This window comes from Misgurnus anguillicaudatus, chromosome 6 (assembly GCF_027580225.2).
Source record: "Misgurnus anguillicaudatus chromosome 6, ASM2758022v2, whole genome shotgun sequence".
Classification (NCBI taxonomy): Eukaryota; Metazoa; Chordata; class Actinopteri; order Cypriniformes; family Cobitidae; genus Misgurnus; species Misgurnus anguillicaudatus.
In genome coordinates, this window is record NC_073342.2 from 8,131,563 (window position 1) to 8,145,563 (window position 14,001).

Consider the following 14,001-nt stretch of genomic DNA (forward strand, 5'->3'; position numbering starts at 1 on the left):
AAGCATGAAAACACCTGCAGATGAAGTAAATTTACATAACTGTCAGTCAAATGAAGAACCTTGAACATGAAGTGATTGGTGTGTTTAGTTTGATTCTCGTGTGACTCCTTCAGTATCTGTGTTACAGATGTTGACTAAATGATACTGACTGATGTTTCTCTATATGAGTGATTATTTAATATTTTTAATATTTTTTTAATATTGTGAATTAAACTGTAGTACAATAATAATATAAATCATACGTAGCTAAGCCATACCCCCTGAAAAGCCGTTTTGGGATACATGTTCTAGCATCATATGTAGTATTTTATGACAGAAGTCCAAATGACAACATGCAAAAATAAACATGACTTTTTACCTTTGTTGATCACAAGTCGAATCCAGTCTGTTTCAGATTATCCAATGACCATTTTGTCCACAAATGCGTATATCCGTGAAATATAGATTGTTTACATCAGATTTCGCATGAATGTCTGGTAATACAATATAATATACAATCTGAAGACTATTTACATCGTAACGTGTAAGGGTATATGAGATTACACTCTGTTAAACACATGAATCCACCTTCAAAGTTTGTATTTAAAATAGTGAGGCAGTATAATAGATCATCCAAACAGCGCCTTCGAAAACGTGATGTCCTTTAGAGATGTTATCAGTCGCTCGCTCGTTCCTCCATCAGCCAATGACTTCATGGAAAATATTGATAGACAAAGCATGTAGCCAATTATATAAAGAATACAACGATCTCTGTGTAACTTCTGTGTGTTTTGCGTTTAGACTCATGCTGCGCTGCAAGAACTGCCATAGAGATGACGTCAAAGTACTGCTCCCGCGGTACTTTGATGTCATCCGACTGCGGCGCCGCATAAAGTCAGTGACGCGGCTGACGTACGATGCGGCTGACTGTTATTTGTTCCGACCCAGCTTCTTTAATTTTTCTTTTGTTTTGTGCGCCGGAGCTTTACAGCTTTACAGGGGAGATGCACGCTATAAGTTTGAAAAAAATTAGCAAACATGTCTGAGGAACAGGGCAGCCGCGTCACTACAGTCACGTGACTTCACGCTCGAGCTGGAAGAGAAGACAATGCTGAATAAAGTCGTAATTCTGCTATTTTTGCACCAAACTGTATTTCCGATGCTCAGTGGCGCCCCCAGGATTGTTTTCATGGGGGGGCACAAAGGGGCCAGTACAAATCTTAGGGTGGCACTATTAAAAAAATTATTATGCCTGAATCTAATGGTCAACAGTTTTCCTTTGCTTTTAATGCTACTTGTATAGTTATTCTTATTTATTACTAGTATATGATGTACTAGAGACAAATAAAAATTGCAAATAATTGAAAGATCAGATGGTGGAATAGTATTAATCTATCAAAGATGAGTATCGACCGATCATCGTTTGATTTGTGTATTTAAAATACATTATTTTATTAAACTATACAATGAGTTATATCCAGTGTTATCCAGTTAACATACTGTAATTAAATGAGTGACATACTTTAGTCCTTAACACGTTTCTAGTCTTCTATAAAGTTTTCTCGACATGGGCACCAATCTTACCTCTCTCTCTGTCTCTCTCTCTGTCTCTCTCTCTCACAAACACACACACACATACACATACACATACACACACACAAAGACGCGTTTGAAGGGAAAAGCGCGTGTTTTTGGCAATGGCGCAGCCCAATTCGCGTCATTGGCATTTCGCATCGCCCCTTGCGAGGACGCGTCTGCCTGATTGCGTCTTTGCATTGACTTTGTATGAAATCTACTCGCGCAAATCGTTGAACTTGCGTTTGGTGAGTATGCCCCATAATGAATGGAAACACATTATTCCCTTCGCCGCACCGCAGGCAGCGAGTGCACATGCACAAGTGCAGCGGGTACACTGGCAAGAGTAGAGCGAGACCTTCAGCCTACGTGCCGGGCTTTTTTAAGGGGGCACAGTGTGCACAGCTCACAGAAATGTGTGCATACACAGACATCAAACGAAATATTATAGATTCTTCAGTCTTTTCTATGGCACTTACATTTTTAACAAGCTGAGCGCCCCAGCCTTCATGCAAAAACCTCCAAAACAAAAGTGTTGACTAACTTTTAGATCAAATACTATTCAATCGGATTAATGACATATTGGCATCATATTTACATCTGAAATGGCATGTTTTGTTTATTTACGTTTTGTTTAATGACTTCTAATTGTGTCATTAATGCATTTGGCAAAACAACTGCATTATCCTATGAAATTAATGTAATTTTAAATCCATAAAGTACATAAACAACGAAAATGACATAAGCTATAGCCACGTGATAGATTGTAATGTTCAATAACGATTTAAAACAATATGTTTAGATAAAATTATTAGAGTAACGGACTTTTGCATTAAATGTTACCTCGTATGTGAGCATGTGTGATTCTGCGCCCCTGTGAACTCTGGCGAACTTTGGCGTTGTGCCAAGAAGATAAATCTAGAAATCTCTACTAATATAACGTCCAGACGGTCACATTTTAAACTATACATTTTCTACACAGAGGAGGTTAACTGCACATTACCGTCCTGGGGTTTGGAAATGTTGTGGGCGTTTCTTAGACGTTTTAATTCCTCAGATAGCCAAATGCAACAGCAAAGCTTGTGAGCGCGCTCCGACGCTGATGACGCCAGAATAAAGAAATTTAACAGGATCAAAGCGGCGAAAATGACAAGTGAAAGTGACAAGGATGCAGCACAGAATTGATAATATTGCGCATATTAAACAGATTAAAAGACAAGCAACAGATTAATGGATGCTTCTTTGATTTCGAGGTTGCATGCAAAATCCAGTTGGCTTAAAAACCGAGCGTCAGTTTGAATGGGCATGACGTCTCTGGTGCCGGGGTTTAGCCCCGGATGGCCCCAGCCCAATTTAAATCCTGACAGTGATTATCTAAGTTGAAACAATATGCTTTATATAACGTAGAATTAACTGAGTTTTACTTACTAGTTTGTAAGTTTCTTCTGTAATGCATGCAATGGCTGAACAGGAGCGAACAGGACGTCACGTGTACGTCACATGGATGGTAGTGCGGCTGCGCGTAATCGTGGGTAAAGGAGAGGGGAGGGGTTAAGGTTGTATTCTATTTATCACATTATACAAATGTATTTTATTTTTTTACATAGTGCTTTTAGTGTACATTTTAATGAATACATATTATTACCATTATTTCAATCTAAAAATCAAAAAAAAAAAAAAAAAAAAAAAGTTTTAATCTCATTCTGTTTGGGGGGGGCACTGGGGGGGCCAGTGACTTTTATTTCAATCTAAAAATCAAAAAAAAAAAAAAAAAATTTTTAATCTCATTCTGTTTGGGGGGGCCACTGGGGGGCGCCACTGCCGATGCTTCAACACAATCTTCCTGACCCACTGATGTCACATGGACTACTTTGATGATGTTTTTATTACCTTTCTGGACATGGAAACCATACATAGATTTTCAATGAAGGAGATAGAAAGCTCTCGGACTAAATCTAACAATAAAACATCTTAAACTGTGTTCCGAAGATGAATGGAGGTCTTCAGAGTTTAGAACGACATAAGGGTAAGTCATTAATTACATTACTTTCATTTTTGGGCGAACTATCCTTGTTTGGTAGTCACGCTGTTCCCTTTGGGGGCGGAGGTGAAAACACAAGCTTATACAGTATGTAAATATACACAGACAATGACGCCCCCACTGCACGCTAGAATCTCCGGAAAAACAAGCCTTTTTTAAAATGTACGCTTTTAAATATACAAAAACTGCTATCTCAAACATGGAGAGGCTTCTTCGTGATCTCAACTAACAGATTCTGCAATAAAACGAAAATCACAAATTTTGAAAAAAAAAACTTTGTTTCTCATTTTCTCGAAACTTGGGCTATGTTTACACGTGGGCGGCTATTTACATAAACGGACATTTCAAGCTCTCCGGTTTCAAAAATAATATCGTGCACACATGTCAGTTTTCAGAAAAGTGTTTATGTACACGTACCCGTGCATATATGCCGTCAAGATAAGCTCAAGCCCACGTAAGCCAATCACCGGCAGCGCTGGTAGTGACGCCAACTGGTTCTTCATGTTGGAGGGAGGTGTTGTTGCAGTAGGTGATCGATGACGTCAAAGTACCATGAGAGCGAGTTGAGGAATCACACGTAGAGGTCTAATTTCGAATCGCTCTCGCGGTACTTTGACATCATCCGTCTGTCGGTTCATGCAGCGCCGCATGAAGTCAAACACGCGTAAAATTGCTGATCTCCGAGCACTCGTCTCTGCTCCTCTACATAATGGAGCAGCTGTATTTGCAAATACAAACACACGAAACGAGTTTGCACGAACATAAATGTGATCTTGGAAGCGTTCAGAGTAGCAGTCACACATGTAAACATAGGTCGCACTTTTGACGTAGGTGCGAGCTCTGCCGCATACTCTGTGACGTTGCCTGCTTAAACATCCGTTTATCTCAGTGTACATGCAATCGTGCAACCGAAGATTTTCAAGATCTCCACTCTGGCCGGAGTTTTTAGAAACAATCAGTTTCAGAGGCGAGTTCTCCGTTTGCGTGTAAACGAGGGGCACAAACGAAGGTAAATCTCTCCGTTTTTAAAAATAACCATGTACGTGTAAACAGAGCCTTGTGCTGCCGACTTGTGTCCCTGGTTTCCGTGACGGGTCACATATTACAACAAATTACAATTAATTAAGTATAATAGTAAACTTTAAAGATGTCTGAAATAAGTCTTTATGATGTGTGACGAGCGTCCTCTGAGGAATCAGCGTCGCCCTGGCAACAAACACAAAACACCTGCACGCCCTCATCGCCGGCTGATCGTTCACAGCTGCTCCCAATCACCCCACAATCATATAAGCAGCATAAGCTGAGAAGACAGACAGACGACGGTCGCGGGTTTGGTCGGAGGTCAGGTTAGTTGGCGGTTTGGCATAATCTGATTTGTGACTGGGTCTGTATAGTATAATGGAAGAGGAAGATGGGAATGAGGATTGGTTAAGAGGTCTAGAGGAGTGGAAAAATCAAGGATATGTACAGGGTAAAGGGAGAGGAGGAATAAATAATAATAGTAGGACTGAGGGGATGTGGAAAGGATCTTCTGTTAAAAGGATCGTTGCCGTAAAAAGGATTTCTTATTAATTGCAGATTTCTTTGATGTTTCACTGACTAAAACTGGTACAAAACAGGCAATTAAGGAGGAACTATATGGTAAATTAGTTGAACGAGGCATTTTACCTGCTGATTCACAAGTTGACTTGGAGGCAGAGGGGGCTTTAAGTGAAACCAGTTCTATAGCTTGCCCTACTGGCCCAGATGTGGGTATGGATCCTACGCTAGCAGTCCGGTTGAAAGAGCTTGAGCTTGCTATTAAACAGCAAGAACATGAAACTAGAGTTGTTCAGCTCCGCACACTTGAGGTGGAAGCTGAGCGTGATATTAAATTGCGAAGCTTAGAATTGGAAGCAGAGTCATTACGACTTCGACCCCATCCAGCCCCAAATTTTCCTTCACCTCTAATGCCTAATACTCCAGTGGACAGTAGCACTGCTAATTATGGTGCGGCAACAGGAGATCAAGTAAACTTTGATGTAACAAAGTATATTAAACTAGTGCCACATTTCAGGGAAGCTGAGGTTGACTCTTATTTGGTGGCCTTCGAACGAATTGCTACAAAACTTGGTTGGCCAAAGGATATGTGGGGTCTGTTACTTCAGTGTAATTTTGTAGGTAAGGCTCAGGAAGTATGTGCTGCATTACCAATTGAACAGTCACTGGATTATGATGTTGTGAAAGCTGTTGTGCTTCGTGCATACGAGTTGGTGCCCGAAGCGTATCGACAGCGTTTTCGAGGTGCGATTAAAACAGCCAAGGCGACTTGCGTAGAATTTGCACGAGAAAAGAGAGTGCTTTTTGAAAAATGGTGTCTGGCTAGTAAAGTTACTGATCTTGAGCAGCTGCAAGAACTTGTGTTACTTGAGGAGTTTAAAAATTGCATGCCTGAAAGCATTGTTGTACATTTAAATGATCAAAAGATAAGTTCACTCTCAGAGGCTGCAGTGGTAGCTGATGAATTTGCACGTTCCCACAAACCATTGTTTTCCTCCATGCGCCAGGCTAAACGTAGGAGTTTTAATAATGAGCAGGCCGAGAAAAAGCCACCTGTTACTTTTGAAAAGTCTGAGAAAGATCAATTCAAACGTGCTGATCGTAAACGCGTTTGTTTCTACTTAGACCCAGGCCATATGATAACAAGTTGTAAAGCATGGAAACAGAAGTCCGGTATTGACAAACCCAAGAGTGTAGCTTTTGCTGTTCCATCTAGATCTGTCTCTGAAAGCTCATTCTCAAAGCTTGAGGCTTCCAGTTATAAACCATTTTTGCTAACTGGTACTGTGTCTCTTTCAGCTGACTTGCCTGACCATCCCATATCGATACTGAGAGACACGGGGGCCGCTCAGTCCTTTATTTTAGCTGATGCCTTACCATTCTCAATAGAGTCATACTCCGGCGCAGATGTTCTAGTCCGCGGGATTGAGTTAGGTTGTGTAAAGGTACCATTACATAATGTCTATCTCAAGTGTGATTTGATCACAGGTCCAGTTCAATTTGGAGTGAGAACAAAACTTCCAGTGGAGGGAATAAGTGTAAAGTTTTTTCTTGCCCAGTTGTTGTAGAAAGACCTGATGTATCCAAGCATGCTGATGTTGCTACATGTTTCCCTGCTGTCTTCCCTGCCTGTGCTGTTACTCGAGCACAAGCTCGAAAACTGGATGATGTTGTGAATCTTTCAGATTCATTTATGAACCCTGTGTCAGACTCTGTGGAGTGCTCTCTATCTATTAAACCTGAAATATGTTCTTTTGAAGCCCCAGATCTCAATGCAGAAGAAGCTACTTTTGAAGTTGGTAAGGCTGGCCTAATAGCTGCTCAAAAAGCTGATCACTCTCTGGCAGCTTATCAAGATGTCGCTGCTGCTACTAACTTGGAGCAAGCTCCTGATGGTCAGGTCACATATTATTTGAATGACGGAGTACTCATGCGTTGCTGGCAGCCTCAAGTAGGTGAAGATCTGTTAGCAATACACCAACTTGTGTTACCTTCTGTTTATCGTCCTCAGGTTTTGAAGCTGGCACATGAGCATCCACTCTCTGGTCACCTGGGTATTACCAAGACATACAAGCGTATTTTGAGGTATTTCTATTGGCCTGGTTTAAGAAGCAGTGTTGTGAGTTACTGTCGTGCCTGTCATGAGTGTCAAGTTACAGGTAAACCAAACCAGACTGTCCCTTCTGCTCCTCTTTATCCCATACCAATAATGAGTGAGCCCTTTGAACACCTGATTTTGGACTGTGTTGGTCCTTTACCCAAGGCCAAATCAGGTCACCAGTACATTTTGACCTTAATGTGTGCAGCCACCCGGTTTCCAGAGGCTATTCCTCTGCGCTCATTAAAAGCTAACATAGTAGTTAAGGAAATCATAAAATTCTGCTCCACATTTGGGTTGCCCAGAGTAGTTCAAACCGATCAGGGTTCCAACTTTACCTCAAAACTGTTTGCACAAGTCATGAAGGAATTGGGAGTTAGCCACCAAATGTCCAGCGCCTACCACCCAGAGTCACAGGGGGTTTTGGAACGCTTTCACCAGACTCTGAAGTCTATGCTCCGTACATATTGTGTGAGTTCCGGTAAAGACTGGGTTGAAGGTTTGCCTTTGTTACTTTTTGCAATCCGTGAAACTGTCCAAGAGTCTTTAGGTTTCAGTCCAGCAGAATTAGTGTTTGGTCACACAGTTCGCGGACCTCTAAAACTTCTTCGTGAGCAGTTAACCTCTAAAACCTCGGTTGCTACTAATGTTTTAGACTATGTCAGTGATTTTTGTGAGAGGTTGCATCATGCCTGTGATGTGGCTAAGGCTCACCTCTCATGCGCTCAGTCTAAAATGAAGACAAGATTTGATAGGAAGACCACAAAACGCAGTTTTCAAACTGGTGATTTAGTACTAGTCTTGCTCCCAATACCCACTTCTCCCCTGCATGCTAGATTTGCTGGCCCATGCACTGTTGAGAAAAAGTTGAGTGATACTAACTATGTTATTTCTACTCCAGATCGTAGAAAGAAGAGCAGGATTTGTCACATTAACATGTTAAAGTCCTATGTGTCAAAGAACAAGACTAATGCATCTATCAACCCCACCCCGGTCATGCCGGCTGTTGTTTACTCTCCAGTAGGAGATGAGTTGAATACAAGTGAAGTGCCTGGCAATCATTTCAATAATTCAGTTGAATTGAATAATCTTGGTGCTTATCTTGCACACTTGCCTAGGGATCAAAGTGAGGCCCTTGTTCAATTGATATACAAATATCCCACTTTATTCTCTGATGTCCCTAGTAGAACCTCAGTTATCACTCATGACATTGATGTTGGCGAGTGCCTTCCCATAAAACAACATCCATACCGTGTTAATCCCCAGAAACGTGAAGTGATGCGTAAGGAAGTTGATTACCTCTTAAAACATGGTCTAGCCGTACCAAGTCATAGCCCTTGGAGCTCACCCTGCTTATTAGTGCCAAAGCAGGACTCATCCTTCCGCTTCTGTACAGATTATCGCAAGGTAATAGTGTTACCCGTATGGAGGATTGTGTGGACAGAGTTGGTTCTGCCAGTTTTGTGACAAAACTTGACCTGCTGAAAGGTTATTGGCAAGTGCCATTGACTTCTCGAGCATCTGAGATCTCTGCCTTTGTGACTCCTGACAACTTTCTACAGTATTCTGTGATGGCCTTTGGAATGCGAAATGCCCCAGCAACGTTTCAAAGGTTAATGCAACGAGTACTATCTGGAGTGTCTAACTGTGAAGCCTACTTGGACGATGTTGTGATTTACTCTCATACATGGGAGGATCATCTTGATAGCCTAGAGCAAGTTTTCAGCAAATTAGCTGATGCTTCATTAACTCTTAACTTGCTTAAGTGTGAGTTTGCTAAGGCAGTTGTAACTTATCTGGGTAAAAAAGTGGGCCAAGGTCAAGTTAAGCCTGTTGAAGCTAAAGTAGAAGCCATACTAGATCTCCCAACTCCTCGTAACAAGAGGGAGCTGCGTAGATTTCTAGGTATGGTTGGGTATTACAGGGGGTTTTGCAAAAACTTTGCTACAGTAGTTACACCCTTAACTGATCTGCTCAGCACAGCCAAAAAGTTTTTGTGGACCTCTGAATGTGTGCCTGCATTTGTTTCAGCTAAAGACCTGTTGAGCAACGCCCCTGTGCTCTCTGCTCCTAATTTTGCTCTACCATTTCAGTTGCGGGTAGATGCCAGCTTTTCAGGTGCAGGAGCTGTGTTGATGCAGGAGGATACTTGTGGTGTTGAACATCCTGTGTGCTATTTTTCTAAAAAGTTTACCCGCCCTCAACAGAATATAGCACAATTGAGAAGGAAGCACTGGCCTTATTGTTGGCTGTGCAGCACTTTGAAGTCTATCTTGGAGGTAGTAGTCATCCCATCATAGTGTATACGGACCATAACCCCTTAGTGTTCTTGCACAGAATGTGTAATTCAAACCAACGTTTGATGAGGTGGTCTTTGGTTATTCAGGAATATAACCTAGTTATTCGTTATTGTAAGGGGTCGGACAATACTGTGGCTGATGCTCTTTCTAGAGTATACTGTGTGGAATAGTGAAGGGTATATACTATATGGTCCTTTATTTTCTTTTTCACAACATTAATGATGTTTGAAAACTTATTGGTGGGGGTGTTACGTTCCAAGGAACGTATACTTTTTTTTCTTTTTATGATTGTTAATGTGGTTGTGTACCTGTGGGTTTTTTGTATGTTTGTGTGGTTTCTCTCTTTCTGTCTTCCACCAGGTGAGAGGAGAGATAGCAAATACTCTGATTGCTGTCACCACCTGCAACTCATTTGCCCTGAGCAGGCAAACACCTTAAGAGAGCAGCAGCGAAAGACTCTGGGGCAGCCTCCTTAGCATGTTGAATCCTCATTGCCAAATACCACATTTGTACTTTTCTAGTTGTTAGAGTATTTGACTCTTTGTTGTATAGTGTTGTACTACCTGGCTGGTTGTAGCCCTTTAGTGGAACTACTTTAATTTTACATCTTGAACTCTGGAATCCTTAGGGAGGTGGGTGCCCGCTTATTCCTTTTTGTAACATGTTTTCTCCTGTTTTTCTTCTAGTCAGGGAGGTAGAGTATACTTTTGTTGTTTATTTCATTTTCTGTTGCTAGCTTAGCAGTTACACATCTAACTAGACAGAGGGTCATTTTTGTTTGTTATTTTGGGCCTTCCCCCCTCCTGAATTTTTGTCTGCCTCCTTATCTTAATTTTAACTGAGAAAAGAACTCCAAACTAATAAAATACTTCTCAGTTTACCTTTTTGTGCTCAATGACACTTACCTAGCCATACATTATTACTTTTTCAACTTGCTGTTACCTTTAAATTAAACTCCTAGACTGCCACCTTAACTAAGAACGTAACACTTCGAAGAGGAGTATTGAGGATGTCGCTGATACAGTAGGTAGAGATGAGCGAAGGAAGATAAGTCAGGAAGAGGAACTGAAGGTAGTCGTCAAGTTTAAAGAGGGACATGATATAGGTGAAGTCGGATTGTTTTCCTTGACTAGTGGATTGAAAAAGGCAGTAGGAGACATAAGTATGGCAAAGGTGTTACGGGATGGTAGACTACTAATTAAATGCAAGAATAATGAGCAAAAAGATAACGCTATGAGATTACAAACGGTGTGTAAAAAAGAAGTGGGCGAAGTACGCAGCTTTGAAGGTACAAGAACAAAAGGGGTGATAACTAGTATACCGATTGGGGAAAAATTGGATGATATTAAAAAGAGTATTAGGGGAGGTACTGTAGTGGATATAAAAAGACTAAAAGCAAATCGTAATGGAGAGAAAGTGGATAGCACTACGGTATTGTTGGAATTCAAAGAGCAAATGTTGCCAGATAAAGTGATGGTGGGATATTTGAGTTTCAGGGTGCGGGAGTATATTCCTCCACCAACTCGATGCTATAGATGCCAAAGGTATGGTCATATAGCGAAAGTTTGTAAAGGGAAACTAAGATGTGGGAAATGTGGAGGAGAACATGAATATGGAGAATGTGGAGAGGGAGTTGAGAGGAAATGTTGTAACTGTGGAGGGGATCATACAGCTGCGTATGGGGGATGTCTTGTAAGCAAAAGAGCAGTTGTGGTGCATCAGATAAGGACAACACAAAACATTACATATGCTGAAGCTGTAAAGGTTGTCAATAAAGGAAAGAATGAGACACATGAGACATCGGTAGCACAAGTTAGTGATGCTGAGGGCAGAAGGCCAAAAGAGGATGTGGTAAACTCAGAGAAACTGATATTGTTCATTGCCTATGTGGTTAATTGTTCTGATCAAGCTAAAACAAAAACTGAGAAAATAAAAATCATTGTTAAAGCTGCTGCTAGATTCTTAAATGTGGAGAATCTATCATGGGAAAAGATACAAGCTGATCTAATACAGGGTGAAACAAGTGATCTATCATTGACACCTGTAGGAACTTAGTGATTTTACAGTGGAATGCAAGAAGTCTAATTGCCAATGGGCAAGAGTTAAAAGGCTTTATTTATAAATTAGAGATTAAACCAGATGTAGTTTGCATTCAGGAGACATGGCTTAAGCAGTCATTAGATTTTGTTATAAAGGGATACATAGGTGTTAGAAGAGATAGAGTGGAGGGAAGTGGTGGAGGATGTGCAATATTTGTCAAAAGAGGAATGCAGTTTAGAGAGGTTAAGAAGGGTGGGGATTTGGAATATATTGTAATTGAAATCTGGACAAATAGTGGTAGTATGGGTATCATTAATTTTTATAACCCATGCAGACTTTTAAAAGTTGAATATCTAGATGAAATGTGGGAGAACTTAAAGGGATACTTCACCGATTTAGCATTCAGCTTTGTATCTGTAGAAACCCGGCAGTATTACTGAATGACCATGTTTCCCTCCATCATTTCCCCCTGAGAGGAGAAATATCTGCATTTTGGTTCTGCAAAAAAGTCCTCCGATGATGCAAAAATCGTCATATTACATCATCGGAGGACTTTTTTGCAGAACCAAATCACAGTGTAGTGGATAAAGTGCATAAATGGGCAATTGAGTGGGGATTTAGGATATCAGTTGAAAAAACTAAGGTTATTTTCTTTACTAGGAAGAAAATAAATCAGGAGCTTAAGATTCAAATAGCTGGTAAGGAATTGGAAAGAGTAGAGGTTTTTAAATATCTTGGAATGTGGTTTGATAAAAGAATGACATGGGCAATACATATTCAGAAGATGGTAGAAAAATGTAAAAAGGTATTGAATGTAATGAGGTGTTTGCGTGGGGTGGAATGGGGTGCAACTAGGAGTGCTATGCAAACAATATATATTGGACTTATTAGGTCAGTTTTTGACTATGGGTGTATTGTATATGGATCTGCTGCTATTTTAAATAAACTAAATAGAATACAGAATCAAGGTCTAAGATTATGTTGTGGAGCTTTGAAAACTACTCCAGTGACAGCCATCCAAGTAGAGATGGGGGCGATGCCATTAGACCTTAGAAGGGACCAACTCAGTCTGGTGTTCTGGGCAAATCTTAGAGGTCATAGGGAAGACCATTTAAGTCAAGCTACACTGGTAGAGAGTCAAGAGAGACAGAATGGTATGAAAAGCAGTTTTGGATGGACTGTTAAACAGAAAGCATATGAGATGGAAATAGCCTCATTGGATATAAGTCCTACAGTGGTAATTTCGAGAACTCCTATATGGACTCTTGAAGATCTTTCCATTGATCTTAATCTTTTGGAAGAAGCTCAGAAGGAGGATATAGATAGTAATGTGGTTCAGAGGTATTTAAGAGAAAGATATGGAGATAGAATAATAATTTACACAGATGGGTCAAAAAGGGAGTCAAGAGTGGGGGTGGCGTTTGTTAATCCAAAGTTAAAAATTGCATCCCAAAAAAGAATTAATGATAATTTAGCAGTCTATACAGCAGAGTTAGTTGCTATTGTATTGGCGCTTTCTTGGGCTGAAAGCAATAAGCCAAGAAGTTTGGTAATTGCTTCTGACTCAGCTTCAGCTTTGATAAGTATTCAGAACATTAATTCACAATCTAGGCAAGACACAGTGCCGGCGCCAGCCGAGCGCTGATGAGGGGGCGTCTTAAATACCAGAGGGGGCGATCACACAGCTCATTTAGCTGCTTTAGGATAGACTAATTTAAATACCTATTCGTTAATTATAAATTCAATGTCTGTTTTTTATCTATTAATATTAATAATAATACACGTATTTTACTTCTGATAAACAGGTGTGTGTGAGAGAGAGATCGTATGCTTACCTTTAACGTTAAATGCAGAACAATAATAGGTTGTACTTTAACTTGCAAGGATGCTGAAGAACATAAACATCTGAACTTTTGTACAGTCTGGCTGAACTTCATGGTGCCAGAATTGACATGACAGCCGAACATTTGGTTCTGTGCACCTGAAATGCTCCGATAATAATCCAAGCCATGGCATTATTTGATGTGTGATAATCCAGAGTCCGGTTTGCAGAATTTGCAGCGCTATTTTACATATATCCATTGCTACAGGGCAGGCCCGGGTCACTCTCCCACTCCTTTCTGTAACTTTTGATATACTTTCGCACTTCGACATCTTGACTTACCGCTGAGACTGAGAACGCGGGCTCATTGTCGACGTGCATCAAGCCTTCAACACAATAGGCTTGTTAAACTCCATGCGGCGCCGCAAGAACCGACAGCCGGATGACGTCAAAGTACCGCGAGAACGATTCGAGAATCATGCAAAGTGTAGTTTCGTCTCGCTCTCGCGGCGCTGTGACGTCATCGCATCACAGTTCTAGTGGCGCCGCTTGAAGTGTAACAAGCCATGGAGTGGGCGTGTGTTTATTAATGTCACGGTAGAATACA

The 14,001-nt window shown here is 40.8% G+C and overlaps 1 protein-coding gene across 1 annotated transcript in view; it reads right to left on the reverse strand.

The window, feature by feature from the left end:
• Positions 1-14,001, reverse strand: part of LOC129433513 (immunoglobulin kappa light chain-like) — a 65,686-nt gene that overhangs the window by 33,979 nt on the left and 17,706 nt on the right. The gene's annotated exons all lie outside the window — the stretch shown is intronic.